The sequence below is a fragment of the Athene cunicularia genome (genome assembly GCF_003259725.1).
Source record: "Athene cunicularia isolate RWA chromosome 4 unlocalized genomic scaffold, athCun1 chr4_part1, whole genome shotgun sequence".
Lineage (NCBI taxonomy): Eukaryota > Metazoa > Chordata > Aves > Strigiformes > Strigidae > Athene > Athene cunicularia.
The window spans coordinates 13505460-13522394 of NW_020799098.1; positions in this window are offsets into that span (position 1 = coordinate 13505460).

Consider the following 16935-nt stretch of genomic DNA (forward strand, 5'->3'; position numbering starts at 1 on the left):
ATCAAAAGGCAATGTAAAGGTGTTTGCAAACACATATGTGGGAGAAATAATGTAATACAGAAATATACTGAAAAGGTGTGAGAGTGACCACAGACTGGCCAAAGAAGATTAGAGAAAAGGCAAGAATATTCCAGATGTAACCACAGAAATTGTGCAAAAATATGAGAGAACTTTTTAGCCAGAGGCTGAATTAAAGAGGTTTGGAGCTATCTGTGAAGAATTTTTCTGCTCTTTGATTTCTTCTGTGCTTAGGGAAACAGGGCTTTGTACATTGTAAATGAGCAGGATTGCATCAGAGATGCCAGACTCAATTATCACTCCCCCTAATGAAAACGTTTTGTGAAGTTCTGCACTTTGGCTAACTAATCTGTTTAAAGAACAGTAATAATACTGATGCTAACCTGATGTTATGTTGATTCTCTATCTGGGAGAGGAATTACAAATAATGTAAAAAAAAAAAAAAAAAAAAAAAGGAGGGACAAAATGGTAACTGCATGCCACGTTAGAAGTTTGATAAAATATGAGGAGCCTGCCTTCTGATTTTTTTGTAAATATGAATTTCCACAGCATTTAAATCATGCATGTTATATGAGGAAATTAAATGAAGTCCTGTGATTTCATCAAGTTGTTGCTTGGATTTTCTTCCCAAAGAGTAAAATTTTTTGCTAGCGCATGAACCAAAAATAACATTTTTGAGCTGAGCCCAATGGCAGAAACTTGACAACTGCAAAAAGTAAGGGAGATTTTCCACTTGATGTGGTGGTCTGTTACTGGTATCACTGATCGCTGGGATTGGAGTTTGTCTCTACCAAAGAAGAAGGTAGTTGTATTGTTTGCATTTCTACAGAGAATCACTCTGCAGTTATCCAAGATCACAGACCTCTGAATAGATTCTATCAGCTTGAAGTAAGAAGCAATCTTCATGCTCACAACAGAAACTGCTGTCCTCTGGAGCTAGGTTCTTTCACTTGTGTGGTGGTTTCACCTTGGCTAAATGCCAGGTATGCACCAAGTTGCTCTATCCCTTCTCTCCCTTTCCCCCTTGGAATAAGAAAAAAGCCATAGATTAGGCATTAAATGGAATATGTTGCTACTCATAAAACCATATATGTTGACATTATTCTTCTACTTGCAAATAATTCATAAAATAGTTCTTTAATAGTGGAAGCTGACTGTTATATATAACCACAGAGTAGGCATGGTTTGGAACTTGACACTGGCTAGGCTGGACCTCAGCAGAGTCTCAAACCTAAGTTTCTTGTAGAGATGTTTTATAATCAAAGACACTTTTTGTAAAAAGAGTTTCAGAAGACAATCTAAAGGTAGAATGCTAACCATCCTTTAATCCTGTATAATACTGAGGTAATATATTACTACATTCCACCACAGTCCCAACTTCCTTTGCGATCATTAATTTTAGTAAATATTTTTAAAAAACAAGACTATGCTTCTTGAAATAGATTAACATATTGGTTGATAACTAATGAGTAAACCTACAGATAGCCTCCAGTTAAACAAACTATAACAGCACACACCAAATATTGCTATTCTTTTTGTCATTTAAATGAGAATCTCAAGAGAATTTCAGCTGATTTCCAAGATCTGGATCTTGGAAATTCCCTTGAACTATGCAGGTTTCTTAAAAGATGCTGCCAGACAAAATGCAAAGCATGTGTTTGACATCAGTCTGTGCTGTAAAATATACTGTATAAGCACTGAATCAATACTAGTGAAAAAGGATGAGTTGCCAGGTAGCAATGGGCTACACTGTGCTGCACAAGATCTGCCAGGAGACAACACAGTTTGACATTCTACAAGTGAGGGTAACAAGGTGGAAATTTGGAACAAAAATGGGAAACAAATTCATGCCATGTATGTGAACTGCACTTGTGGTTAGTAGGTATCCCTTTTTCATCACTAATTATGTTAGAGAGTTTAGCAAATATCTACTCATAAAATATAGTAAGTTATTGATATAGTAATGAGATAAAGAGAATAAAATATTTAACACCTGCTCCTAATAAATCTCTGGAATGTCACATTTGAAGGACTGGTGGAACAGTTACAAAGTACTAGTCTCTATTTCCCTTTGGAAAAAACAGAAGGTTGGAAAAACAAAGCAAGACAGAGGAAACAATAAATTATATTTCAATGCTCATGTCTAATATTCTTATGTTCAGACCATAATTGCCAACAATTTTATATTTTAGCTGCATGTCTTCAAAACTTCAGGGATTAAGATCCCAGGATTTCAAGTTAAACAGCAAGAACATTGAGCATTTTTCAGCAGGACACTGAATTATTGATGCTCTGAACATCCGCTGCAAAGCCTACATTTACAATGGAGATGGGTGTTGTCAGGCCTTCACCTATGGAGATGAACACTTCTAGCATTATCTTAATTTCTGAATAGAGTTAATAAACTACTCACAAATGAAGTTAGATACCAAAAAGGTGATTCATAGCACCTAACAGCTAACATACCAGTAGAAAATGATGAACTGTTATAGATTTAAGGACATGGATTAGATGGATAGGCAGAGCCTGATGGACTTGATGGATAAAAGGTGTATAAACCATCCCCATGAGTGTAGCTGATTGGTTGCTCATTTCTTAGAAAACATGGGAAATACTCCTTTCTACTTATTATATAAGATTCTGACAGTTGGACAGCTTCATCAGGAAACAGGTAACATGAATAACAAGATATAGCTAAGCCTGAGCTAAGTATAGTATGTCTATCTCACAGCTACAGGTAAATTTGGAATGAACACACCTTCTACTGCTTCCTGGTGAAGGTGGGAACCAAGCAGTAAAGTACATAAAACTTCTATGGTCACAGAAAAAAACAGACAATGTAACTCTGTGGCAGTGATGAGAGCATGCTAAAAAACTGGGAATACTTGGTTCTTGGCCTTTTCTCAGTATTTCTAACCATTAGGAGGCAGCGAAACGTTAAAAGAAATGTTTGAACCACAGGCAGGCTGAGAATGGTCAAGGTCTTGAGTACTTCACTTACCAGGAAGTCCCAGGCTACTGGGATATTACACAAGAGTTGAGATCAGTTTTATCCCCATCCCAGTGGTTTTGAATAAAAATCATGGCTGTTGTGTTCTGTACAGATTTGTATTTAACACCAGTATATTAAATATACTCATTGAGCATATTTACCAGATGAGATACATCAAGATTTACTGTCAGGCTTCTTAATTTGTGAATTCTCAACTTTAAGCGGGAGATGGCATAGCTAGGTATCTTAGCATTTAAAACACATTTATTGCCACAGTTCCCCAGGAACAAAAGCAAAATATTCATGCCTAAGACGTACCTGTGGCTCATGGCAAATAGACCTGAACTTTTTGGTCAGATATGTTTAAGCTCACTGAAAAGGAGTCAACTCTGGTCTGAAAGCTCTGAATCCATTTCAATGCTGTGGTGTGCCTAACTTATAGACCCCAGAATTTAAAAAGCTTAAAGATCACTTTAATTGCTTTGGTTTTCTATATTGAATAGTTTAGATTCAGTAAACCAGCCAAGATAGAATTAGGCTACAAGCTTAGGCTCATCAAATGTTCAACTGATATAAAACAAAGAAGCAAGTACAATAATTTGTGTATGAAGGAAAGATCCACTTCATATCATTCCATGATATTTGGGGGCCAATGTCTGCTCTAAATATTCCCTACACAGAGCCCAAGGCTGATGCCATCAAGTGCCCTTAACTTGGATACTTGAGACATGATGCTATATATGTAGCTGTTCTCTATCAGAAACAAAACAGCAGAAGAGTGAGGCCAAGGATAGCTGAAGTAGATGACAGGCCAAGATACTATCCTTCTCTAAATAATATTTCTTGGCCAATATGTTTCTAAAAATAGACCATGTCAGAAAATAATTCGTCCACCCAATCTAATACTATAAAGGTTTCCTTTAGTTCCATCTTGTGCAGCCAAGGAATTAAGTTTCTTTCTCATGAGCAGTCTGTCTACGTTATCATTCCCAGCACAATGGCCAGGTGGATACAGCAAACAAAGAGGGGGCAAAACATTGCTTCAGGTTTGTCCTGCCTCCCAAACAAAAAACTATTAAGAAACTGCTCCTTCAAAGCAGCATCAAGAGATTATGGTCCTCTCATCTTTTCTACCTCCTTCACCTTTCTAAGAACAAGGTGTTGAGGAAGGATGAAATAATGACCACATTAATTACAGTTTGGTGTGTATGAAACAGGTAGGGTTGCAAAGACGAAAAACCTTCCTTGCATAAAGCTATTCTGGCAGGAAAAGTCTAACCTATAATACTTACCTGGCTGAGAAAGCAAACTGATATTGAGTTAGCTTTTTCTTTAGCTTTAATGACTTACTTATTTGTTGTAGTAAGACCTCTTAATCTCAAGAAAGACAATTTCTGACAGAAATTGTGGGTTAACCACAGTCTTGAGAAGTTACTGGTGCAGGGATGGATTTGTGTGGAATACCATGGGAAGTGATGCGGGAAGAGATGGAGTTAAGGTTCCACTTCATCACCACACTCAGTTGGAGTTCAAAGGGACAGATATAATCTCTATTGCAAGCATAGAAAATTTTCACTTTCCAAAGTTTGTGGATGAGGATAACTTTTATAAACAGATCATACACTGTCAACAAGAGGTGTCTGACCCAGGTTTTTTTTCCTCACAGGCTTTCTGCAAAGAAATATTTGCTTGATAAGTGATTTTTTGTTGTTGAAAGATGGCAGCTATTTCAAAAAATTGGTCAGCTCCACTGAAAATGCAGAATATCTGCCTATGTGCATGTCTGCATTCTGCTGGGGAGCCTATGCTACTGATAAGCAAGTGGGTGTAGCACAGGATCATGACAAGCAGAGGTAACAGCTTGAAAGCTTTACATAGCCACATTAGCAATATTAGCCACATTAGCACCTAAGTCATGGAAGATTTTTTCCTAGCAAAGCTATTTTCTTTCTAACTTCATGCTACACTGCTTTCAGCCAGCAGGCTAGCTCAGTCAGAGCTAGGTGAGGAGAAAGGGAGGAGGAGATGGAAGCTGTGTCTTGTCCCTGCACCAGGCTTCATCGCAGAGCATGCACAGCCTAAGAAAACTGACTCCATCACTTTCATCCATCATATGTCATTACATTCCTATACAGCATTATATTGAAGTGAGGGAGCTACTAAGAATAGTGTCTCTGTAGTCTTCAGTTCATAAATCCAAGTTGTACAAGTTTGTGCCCAAAGAAAGCAATGAGCAACTAGAAATCTAATTATGATGGAAACAGCACATTAAGTTTTCCAGGAGAGTGGATGTGTAAACAGAATGTAGTGCTTCCCGCACCTGAAACATTTGGATTTAAACCAGAAGGTTTGATTGCCTGAACACATAGTTCAAACACTGCAGGAAAAAACACTCAAGTCCCAAGACAAAGTAGACAAGTATATGTTTATGCTTCTGGTAGAATTTATTTTAAATTACCAGAATGTTTTCAGTTAAATAACGACTGATATACGGTGAAGATACGGTAGGAAATCTGTGTATCTCAAAATTCTTTCTTTGGACAAAAATTTGCATTATCAGGCCTCAATCCAGACAGAAAATATTTTAAAGTTATCAAAAAATTCCAGAGGCCAAATATATATTACAGCTGGAAGTCCAATAAATGAGTAACAGTTTTAAAGCACTTATTCACACTACTGAGATATTGCAGTAACTGGACTTAAATATATAAATAACCATTAATAAATATTTTCAAATTATTTTGTTCTCAGGGCTAGATACTTATACATGTCTTTAATCTAAAACTTGATTGATGTCTTTAGGTATTTTAGAAATAAACATGACCATGAAAATGTATTTAAAATGTGGTTTACTGTGAACAGTCTCTAAAGTTTAGTGCATTAACAGTTCTCTGAAATCTCTTCCATCTTCCTCATGCAGAGTAATACCTTCCTGAACTGCAGAACCTTACTGCATTTCCCTGTGTTGCCAATAGAAATTTTAGCAGAATCAAACCCTTAACAAATGTATGTCAACATGGTAATAATAGATTCCAGTCATGCACAGACTTATGTGTGTGCTTAATATCAAGCACATGAGTAACTCCAGGCTAGAACCTGAGCATACAAAAGAGCATAGTCCAATTCATTGAACTCCTGTGTACTCTTTGACAGGTATCCTTTTGTTCACCACCTCTACCCCCCCAAAACACAAGTCTCCCTTTTATTAGTTTCCTAAACATAGATTTTTTTTCCATCACTTAGTGCTTTTAAAGTCTCAGAACAAAGAAAATATCTTAAAATGTTAGAATACATTAGACAAATTATCAAGAATTCAAGATTTTATTAAAATAAATAAACACGTACACTGACCTTCTACATTAAATATGCAGGAAAGGCAACAATTTAAGGAAACAAAACCACGCAAAGCAAAATAAACAAGCCATTTTCAGGTAATGAAATTCAGTAGGAATTCTGCCAACTTTAGGATGGTTTTTGAAGACTGCATAAGTAGGGCTAAAATCTCATCTCAAATTTACCTTGCTCTTCTTTCACACGCTCTTGACATATGCCTCCAAGGTAACTCAAGAGAGCAGATGATAGTATCCAACATCAGAGATGTTATGTTGAGCACCACGGGGTAAGCTGAGAACAGTTTCAGTCTTGACTTCCTGGCTTCTGTGGGCTTGTCAGTTGTCTGTCAGGTTGTTTGGGTTTTTTTTCCCCATCTATAGAATAGACAGTCCAGAATACTGGACTAACTGAAACCAGGAAAAATATTTATTATCTCTTTTCATTTAAATGGACAAAGTTTTCCCATGCCACGGTACTTGCTAAGAGTTTTGAGTTATGTCTTAACTCTAGAAATGGATGCATACACCTGAATTCAACTTTCACTGGGTACTAGAAAAGTCTTTTTTAAACGCTTTGGCTTCTTGGTTCCAAGCTGTAACAAATCTTTGTTTAATTTCTTAATTTATTTTTTTTTCTTAAATAGATTATGTACTATAGAGTACCTATTATTTTACTGTTGCATGCCCTGTAAACACTGTTTTCACACTAGTTGTCTCTTCCTGTGGTAGTAGCTTGGGCTATCATAAATTCTGACTTTTACTTTGTTGCCAGAGTAAAAGTAAACCATTTTACATCATCAAAGAATAAATCTGGTCTAGACTGGATTGACAACATCTAAAAGCCAGCTGTCGTGAATGCTTACCTGTCTACAGTCACATGTAGCTCCTTCTCAAAGTTTGGATATCAAATTGTGAAATGTGGTTGTTTATAATTGAATTATTGCAAGGTAAGAAACTCCCATTGAACTGAACGTTCATTCAGATATTTACAAAAGACACCACATGATTCAGTTCCAGCACTGCTGGTACTATATGTGTACTGCTGTCCATCAGACATGGCAGTCTTGGATAATGTTGCACAACTTTCCCCACATCTACCTCCAACTTAAATGCTGGTCATCAACAATGTTCGGTGTCTGCCAGCAATGGGCTCAAGTCATTCATTTAGATGAAACCCCCTTATCCTCAAAGATAAATTTGAAGTCTGAATCACTGTGAATAATCTCTGCCATTAGTGAGTTTGAGTGGATGGTACTGTGGGAATAATTCTTTTTGTATAAAGTATTTGAGTGGTTACTGCTATTCAATTTTTTAAAAAAACAAGCTATATCAATTGATCTTCTCTCATTGGCAAACAAAACATATTTTGTGGTTTGAAAAGTCACTAAAACCTCATCCCAAAAGCCTACTTGTTTCCTCAATAAATCTCAGTTTCAGACAAAATGAGGTTACCTTTGAAAATCTGTTTAGTGTTGCCTGTTTAAAAAAAAAAAAATCTGCTGTTGTAGGAAGCATAGGATCAGAGTCTTTAACAAGTGATGCATTCTCTGCCCTTTGTTTGCATAATGTGATCATAGGACAGAGGACAGGTAGGTGATTCAGAAAAGCTCTGTACAGAGTCAGATGGCCATGAAGAGGACTAAGCAGTTCCTTAAAACTGCTAACCTTATCTGGCCATTTTGCAGGGGTGACCACTAGAAGATAATTAACCAGTTGTCCCCAGAGAACGAACAGATGATAGCCAGGATCTAGACTGTCTGATACTCGGTGAAATTGGATAGTCTGAACTGCTGTAACCAAGTGCTCATTTAGCCACTTATGCAAATGATACATAAATCACAGCAAACAATAACACGTCTGGGGAAATCCAGGCATTTGGAATTTGAATTGTCCTTTCCCATTTGCACCCCTCGCCTCCCCATCAGTACACCCAGTGCAGTCGGTGAGGCCTCTGCCAGCCTAGCTGTGGTGGCATTTGCTCCCCATAACATTTATGCCTGTCCCAGGGGTCTCCACCTTCTTCCCCGCGCAGCAGGTACCATTCAGCCCAGGTGGGTGCTGAGGAGGGGAAGTAGAGCCGTCCCGTTTCTGACAGGCTGCAGCAGGGGTAGGGCCGCCGCCATGTTGGAGCCCCACTGTTCTCTCCACTCAGAAATCAGCCCCAGAGGTGGGGGGCGGTGGTTAACATCTGTTACAGCAGCTCGGATTGGTTGCCAGACCCCACAGAGGGGGAATGCAAGAAAAATAACCAGAGAGAGTTTTTCAGCCAGCTTTGCTAGGCAGCCTGGCTCCTGTAAGAAATGGGTCTGAGAAGATGGCGGCCAGGGAGCTGAAGGTCTCCATGAAGTTACAGACCTTTATGTCCTTACAAAAAGAATAGTCAAACCTGACTGGATCTATGAACAGCAACACACATCCCCCACAAAGCACCTCAACTCATCTGATCATCTGAAATTAGCCCGCTTTGAGCAACCACTCTGGATTCAGACGCTGCCATGGCCTGTGCTGTGCAGCCGGCTGATGGCTGCCGCAGGCCGGCCTGGTGGCACCGGCACCTGGGGCTGATGCTGGTGTGGCTGGAGGGGCGGAGGTGAGGACTCGGGGCACACAGACCCCTGCGTATGGCAGCGGTACCAAGGCTCTGCGGGGGGGCCAGAGCGCACAGAGGCAGCGCTCCCCCTCTCTTCATTGCCAAACACAGGAGGCAATGGGAGCAATGAGAAATATTTAGAGTGTGCAGAGTGGAATAACAAAGATTTTAATGCAGAATATTCCCTCTTTAGTAGTTGCTTTTCCACACCCTCCTGAACTATTGCTTCTTTCCAGGGTAATTCAGGAACGGGTATCTTTGCTCTGCACTAGAGGTAGGTGTCTGAGGTTAGGCAGCTATAATCATAGTCTTTTATTTCCATGACAATCCAACAATGAAAAGTTTTCCCGCTGCCTCCCCATGAAATAAAGCAGAGAGACAAAGAGAAGTGGTCAGGCAGAGAAGTGAAAGACCCTCTCCGGAGCCAGCGTCATTTAACAATGATTACTTTGCAGCTCCTTGCCCAGCAGAAATGAGATGGAGGTGCATTAGGGTAAGAAAGTGATTACACTGCCTCCCTTTCAAGCTCTAGACCGGTGCTGTGACTTGATACGGTTTTTATCAGAGACTGCAATGCTGCATTACCAAGTAAGCAGTAAATTATGTCGAAATCAATTATACTACCCCAAGCAGAGATTCTGAGTAGAAAATGAATGGGTCTGGGGGTGGAAGGAACAGACACTGCTTATGCATTTTGATTAGATAGCTAGCTATCATCCTCCACGAGAAAAGAACAGCCAGCAAGTCATGAGATCAGGAATATTAGGTTGACTTTATCACACCTTATATTTTATGTATGTTTTACTGCAGCCTGCAAAAGGAGATCACGGACCTTACTAGGAATCCTCTAGTTTGATACAAGGTTTTCTGGTTTTAAGTGCTTTAATCCAGCTTCTCAAAAAAAAATTTTAAAAAATTATCTACGTGTATAGACTGACAGAGAAAATATTCACTGTGAACCTTTCTGCCCAGAAAATGTATGGATCAAGGAATCTTTATTTCTAAAAGGCAGGGTGATCAAAACAATAGATTTATGTTGAAAAAAAACATTTTATTGTAAATTGGAGTGGCATTTGCATGGAATTGATTGAACAAAAATCCCCCCTGAAATTGTAATGGATGAAAAGATCTTGTTACAGTAGATTACTGTGAACAAAACCCTAAGCATTTAATGTCAGCCTTAAACAGAGCAGGAGAAAAATTACACAGGCTGACATTCAGAGTCTAAAGCTGAAGTAAGGATAGTGAAATTTTCAGAACTGGGGTATCTCCCAAATTGATGATAAATATTTCTATTATTAACTTCTCTTAATATCATGAGCAGTGCTTGCCTTTGATGTCTGATGTCTCTGGATTAAGTAAAAAATAATCGCTGCCTTTGGGGCTGTGGGGTCTTAGAAGGATGATGTTCCCATCATATAACAGAGCATCTATTAATATTTGCACAACATTGATTACCATTCAAGCAGACATGTTACCCTAAAAATGTAGCTCCCACTGATTTTCCTCCAGTACCACTAGAAGCATGTGAATATGGTGAGATGCAACGAAAGGCAGAATTTGCTTCCTTACATATACATTGGTCCTGTGTTAAGTACAGTGCTTCACACTAAAAGCATTTCAGTAATCTTAGAGTTTCTTTACACTGGAGCAGTAGACAGTGGCTTCTAGGAACTCCAACAGGTTGATGTGGCTTTTCTCTCACAGAAAAGTGTACTTCCCTGTGACACTGCTTTCTCTTTTTCCCATTTCTGCAGCAAAGATAGCTAGAGAGAAGCTGTTAGAGAGGTGCTAATCCTTGAAAAGGTTCAGGACTCCACCCTCTCCTCTAACACCCAGCCCTAGGGATAGATTCCATACAGAAGTGAGACTATATTCTCTAGAGTAGTAAGAGTTAAAATGACCCCATCTGCATTAGAATTAAAAATAAATGTAACATAAAGAAAAGAAAAAAAAATCCTAAAACTCTTCTACAAATTTTAGCAAATTTTCCAACATCCCAATACTTAGCTTGTCCTGGATTTGATTTACACTTTTATTGCCTGAGAAGCCTTGTCCTATTAAAAAAAAAAAAAAAAAAATCCTGCTAAAGCAATCACACCTGTTCTAAAGTAACCCTGGAAACCTGCTTATTGAAGAAACCTGGATTTTATTTCATTTGATTTAAAACTTGGTTTCTAATACAGCAGGTAAAGAAAATGAAGTTCTATACCTAACTCACAGGTTTTTATAACCAATGAGAGACTTGCTTTAATTTCTGTGATAGGATACAGCACAGGTAAATTTAATGACTGAACCATTGCCTTTATGGGTGATGCTACTTTAATTACTGTGTGCTTCAGTTCATCCACCTGTAAAATGCCTAGTGTTATCTTCTAAGGTGTTTTAAGATCTACTGTAATCAAGAGATATTTGAGAATTTGCCACTGGAATTAAATAAATTATATTATTTATATTAAATTCAGATGTTACCAAAGCTAGTTATGTTAAACCTAATAAAAAGGGTGCTCCTCTATAATGCTGTCAGAGCTCTGCTAGAAGTACAGTCTTTAATGAAGTTGCCTTCCTAAATACTTCTGAGCAAACGATGCTAGTAGTGTCCGTGCCATGATTTAGCAGTATGGTTTACAGAGCAGGCTAGAGCATGCACATTCCATAATACAGCTTTTCTGACTATCACAAGGATGTAGTCATGGATTTGTCTTCTCAACATTTACAGGCAAACTTAGTCTGCTGACAGCTACAATCACCATCTCTCCTGTTGGCTCTTAATGTCATGGCCCAAGTCAACTTGTCTGACAGTGGCTACATGATGGCGCCACAAAAGAAAATGGCATTCATGGTACCAGTCCCTCCACATTACAGGTATGCATGTGGGCTCTGTTCCAAGACAATGTTCTGGGGGCAATGATAATATTAATGCAGGCAAGTGTGGACTTAAGCACAGGTTCAAGCTGTTCACAGCTGCCTTATGTGGAAGTAGAGACATTTATGTGTATGCTTGCTTTATTCTCTCGTGACCTTTTTCTAAATTGTATTGTCATGATCAGTGAAAAGAATGTCCTGAGGATGAAGTTCAGTAGTCTAATGAAGAGGTTGCTAGATGCCCTACATGAGATGGGAGTTCCTATGTTACAGTATCAAATCCTGTGTCCCTTACTGAAAGCACATGGGATATGGTTTTTCTTCATTTCCATGAATTACAACTGGGGAAACTGAGAACATTTATGAAGTGACATGGATCCTCTCGAGTCTCTGTACTGCCATTGACTTAGACTTTATGTATCCTGGATGGGGGATGTAGAGCCTGATGCTTGAGTTTAAGTTGTGGCTCTGCACATCTGTAAGACAGTGAATTTGGTAGTTGCGGGTCTACACCAACACTTAGGAGTAAAGTGTGATTGCAGCTATCACTGAGAGGCACTCCATCCTTTAAAAAGGACAGAGTTCCTTCCTTATTAAAGGAGTTACCTGGGTGCAGAAACATGGTCGTTATTGTTTTTAGATAAAACTTTCAAGGACATTTCAATGGTTTTGGAACCCAGATCTGAATGACCATTGTGGGGACCTAGGCTCTTAAGCAACTTCATTGCCTCTGAAAATGTTATTAATTTTTCTATATGTTTATAGCTTTCCTACAGAGGGTTTCTCTGAGCTGTTCTTATAACTGTCTGTCAAGGTATAATTTAGAAAATTTTGCTGATTTTTGTGTTATTAAAATTCTTTTAAGTCTTACCTCTTTCCCTCTTGCATCTTTAAATTTCCTGCATATTAAAAAGCCTCTTTAGCCCTTTGACACACAAACTCAAAGTTTGAAAGAAAAAACAATAAAGCAAGGCTCTCCTCCATTTACAGGCAAGTTTCCTCTAGTGTTCCAGAACTCTAGGGGAAAATAAAGCACTTGAACATAATGGCATACAATTCCATGCTCAAACATAGAGGCACTATCAGTGTAGTGTATACAAAGTGATAGTGTAGTGTCTGTTCCCTGAGGAAGAGTAGATAAAGTAATCTACCAACACAAACGGACTTCAAACAGTAGTTTTCAGCTTACAAAAATAAACACCACATCCCAGATTTTAAAAAAATTAAAAGTTCTTTGCACTTCTCAGCTTTCCCCCAGGAATATTCTTCCTTCCTCTGGGTTCCATGTTGTCATGGAGAGTGATGTGTTAAGGTCTGTGAAAATGGCAGGCTGCTTACTTTCAATGTTTTAGTTCACAACTAATGTCCACTAAGCAAAAGGAGGCCTTGTTTTCTACTGTAATAGCAATAACTTCACAGTGCAGAACTGGCTGCAGAGTAGGAAATGTAGACATCTTTCTCTGTAGAGTCCATATTTGCTCAGGTGCTTGAATTAAGTATTTCACAGAAATCTCTCAGGTTTAAATGTGTGAGTACCTTGGATTATCCAGTCAGGGTTTTTTCAAGTTAATTCTGGATGAAATTATTGAAGGGGACAACCTGTAAAATTTGTGTCTGTATTTGATGCCTTCCAAGAGTCGAATGTTTGGAATATTCAAACCAGAATATTGATAGGTCAATTACTTCCAATTTACAATTTCAAATACAGGTTCAGGGAAGAACCAGAAGGCTGTGTGAAAAAATCTGAAAAATAATTTTGAAAATGAAGCATCAAGTCAACACCAGAAAGTTGAGGAACAATTCAGCTGAAACTAAGAGGGCAGGCAAGATATTGGAAAGCCGGAATAGCAGAAATTAGCAAGAAAACCAGGGAAGTTCCATACAGGTACAGATCTTTGGTTAAATGTTGCTTAATTTTTAAACAGATTCCTCATAGAAATTCCAAAGTAGAAATTCCTCATACAGATTCCAAAGTAACTACAGTTACTTTAAGATAAATCTTTGGTATGTTATAAAATTCAATTATAATTTATCTTCTTTGCTATAATATGCATATCTTGGTTTCATCCTGAAGTTTGTGCTAGTTAAGAGTATCTTAAGAGACAAAGTCTTATGAAAACAGCATTTAATATATTTATTAATTTAACCAAGGGAAAGCTTCTTTGCTATCACATAAGAGCAACATTGAACACTTTAATAAAAAAAAATAAAAATTAAAAGATTAAAAATATATCTATTGAGAACTACAGAGTATCTTATTTGAATATATAGCTTACAGAGTTGGCACCATATACATGTAAAGAGGCAGCATAAATTAGATATTGATATAGATTCCTTCAGTCCTCAGTGTAAATTACACAGAGGCTATAATCCAGTTCGTTTTTAAAGGAAATACTAAAATAACTTCACTGTAAATTTGTAAGATCAAATATTCAAATCTAATATCCCAGCTCTTGTCTGATGATACCAAAGAGATTGTAGAAAGTAAAAGAATAATTTTTGCCCAAATATTTTGGTAAAAATGTTGACTTCCCCCTTTCATCTAGTATATTCAGTGGGTTTGATATATGAAGATAATGTTATTCACATCAGACACATTATGGTAAATCTGGAAAATAATGAGATTATTTAGAAGAAAGGATAAAGGTAAAATTCTACTATTTTGACAGTATTTGCATTATAAACAATGGCAATGCACATCACTTCTGCAGACAGAGTAAAGGGACAGAAAGGCACATTTTACATGAGATTTACTGAGTATATCCCCACTGTTTACTAATTTAAGATTTTCTTCCTAAGCTTGGGTAGAGAGGACTGATTACATTGTTTCCTGTGCTTATGCAAATCCTCTTCACAGTTGTTGCATTTTTGCAATATTTATTACCATTCATATGAAAGCCTACTTTGTGTGGTTTCTAGCACATAAACAGTTATGCTTGGGTTTTGAGGGTTTGTGCATCCTGTAACTTTTCATGTCAGCATGTCACTTAAGTCACCACTATTTCATTTTTATTCTTTCTGGTCCTCATAATTCCCTGTCATTCAAGTCTTTGAAATGGGTAGTGAATGAATCTACAGAAACTTTTTGTCTGATGATACTTGGCTGGTCAGAGAATAAAATAGCACTCTGAACTGTGAATGGATTGCTTCCCTGTGTTTCTTAGCTTCATTTCAATCAAAGGGAAAATACTTCTATTTCTATTAACAGGAATTATGTTTTAGTAGGAGATAATGTGTGTGTGTGTGTATATATATATATATATAAAATTCTCTGTGATGAGAACATACCTATAAAATAATTTTTACTTTCACTGTGTCTTGAAAATAAGTAATCTGTGCTGTGCTTCCTGTACTAGCTGTTACACCTTAAAAGTATTTCAGGATAAGAATGTATTCCAAAATCAATAGCTTTGAATCTTATAAATAGGTGAAAACAAGCAAATGCATATTTGGTCATTTTTTCCCCTGGAAGAAATCAAGCTAAATTCCCCCCAGAAACCATTAGGTCAACAGTTTCTTAACATAGGCCTAAGAAATAAATAAAATAAAATAAATTAAAATTGTACATAGCAACTTCAGAATCCTGCAGATTAATTTTGACTCCTTTCTCTGCATGATTTGAAAATAAAAAAGAGACTGCAAAAACTTTTGACACTCAGTGTATGCTATTCAATCAGAATAGAATTAATTGGCTTGGAGGAAAAACAATCTGCTAAAATAACAAGCAATACATGTCATCAGTATGGTGACTGAGCCAATCTCAGTAAATCATTGCTGGGATCTAGTCACTGTGCATAAGTCAAAAGTGCTAATCAGAGAATTTGCAATAGCTTTTGTATGCACTAAACAGTTGAAAGACCCATCTGTCTTCTTAACTCTTACTTGCTGATGCATACTTTTCTAGGTTGCCTTTAACTGTGGAGTAAGAATGAATGAAATATTTCAGTACTATGAAAAGCATATTTTCAAGGCTATATAGCCAGAAATGCTGACCTACAGCACCTTTACATTAGTTCATAGGGGATGGGACTGGCCTTTTGGACTGCTAAAAAGTTTGGTTTATGTGAAGGGATTTTATTTCCCTTTTTTTTTTTTTTTTTTAATGCTGACATGGAAATGTAAATACCTTGAGTCAATGTCCGACTTTGTCAGGCAGAAGATACTTACATGCATTTCTCCTTGTGTAAACCCAAGCACTATTCTGTTCAGCATGTCTGATGGAAGAAAAGACTATAAAATGAAAGTGAGTTGGCCAGTATAGGTAATGCAATGTTAGGATTGGCATAGCTTTGGAGAACGACCAGGCAGGTACAACAGAGTGTCCTGATGGTAAAATTAAGTGGGGCTGGTAGCAAAACATAAGAACAGAGACAGTTACAGAGAACTATATGAGAGCACTGTCACCAAAAGAAAGCAAGTAGAAATTCATTACTATTTTAGTTTAAGTACATTCTGATCATCTCTCACCACAGACCCTGGTATAAAGTTGGGCAAAGTGCACATGCACTGGTATGACAGTCTTTTCCCTTTGCTGAACATGACCTTCTGATTATATAATAATATTATATATTATTATACTGATTATATAAGAATTCCCAAGATCTGATTTCTCATATCTCACTCCACCCATATTTTGTTCATAAAACTTGGCGCTTTTTTTTCCCTTCTTTCTTTTCCCTTTAAAGGGGAACTGTGTAACCTGTAGAGAAGTATCTCATTTGTGTTTGGCCACATAGCTGTATTTTCTTATATTCAACACTGATGAGTGATAAAATAATTATGTCTTCTGTAGAGTCCTGAAGAGTCTGAAAGAGCAAACTACCTAGACAAAAGTATGACAATGTCTATCAAATTTTTGTCCTAGTAACCTTAACGTTGTTCTTTTAAGCTACTTCACAGACAACTGCTGAGTTATGGCAACTGAATGAGGGAACAGCCTCTGCATGTCAGAATGATACAGGTATCACATAGTACAGTTTCACTGCACACAAAGCGATTGCACACAAACTGTGACGCAAGACATTTTAGCAATAAAAATGTAAGCCATAGATATTTCCTGTGATATAAGAAATGCTATCATTTTTATGCACAAAGTGTAAGAAAGGACTGATATTGGAAAATTTTCATCCACTCATGGT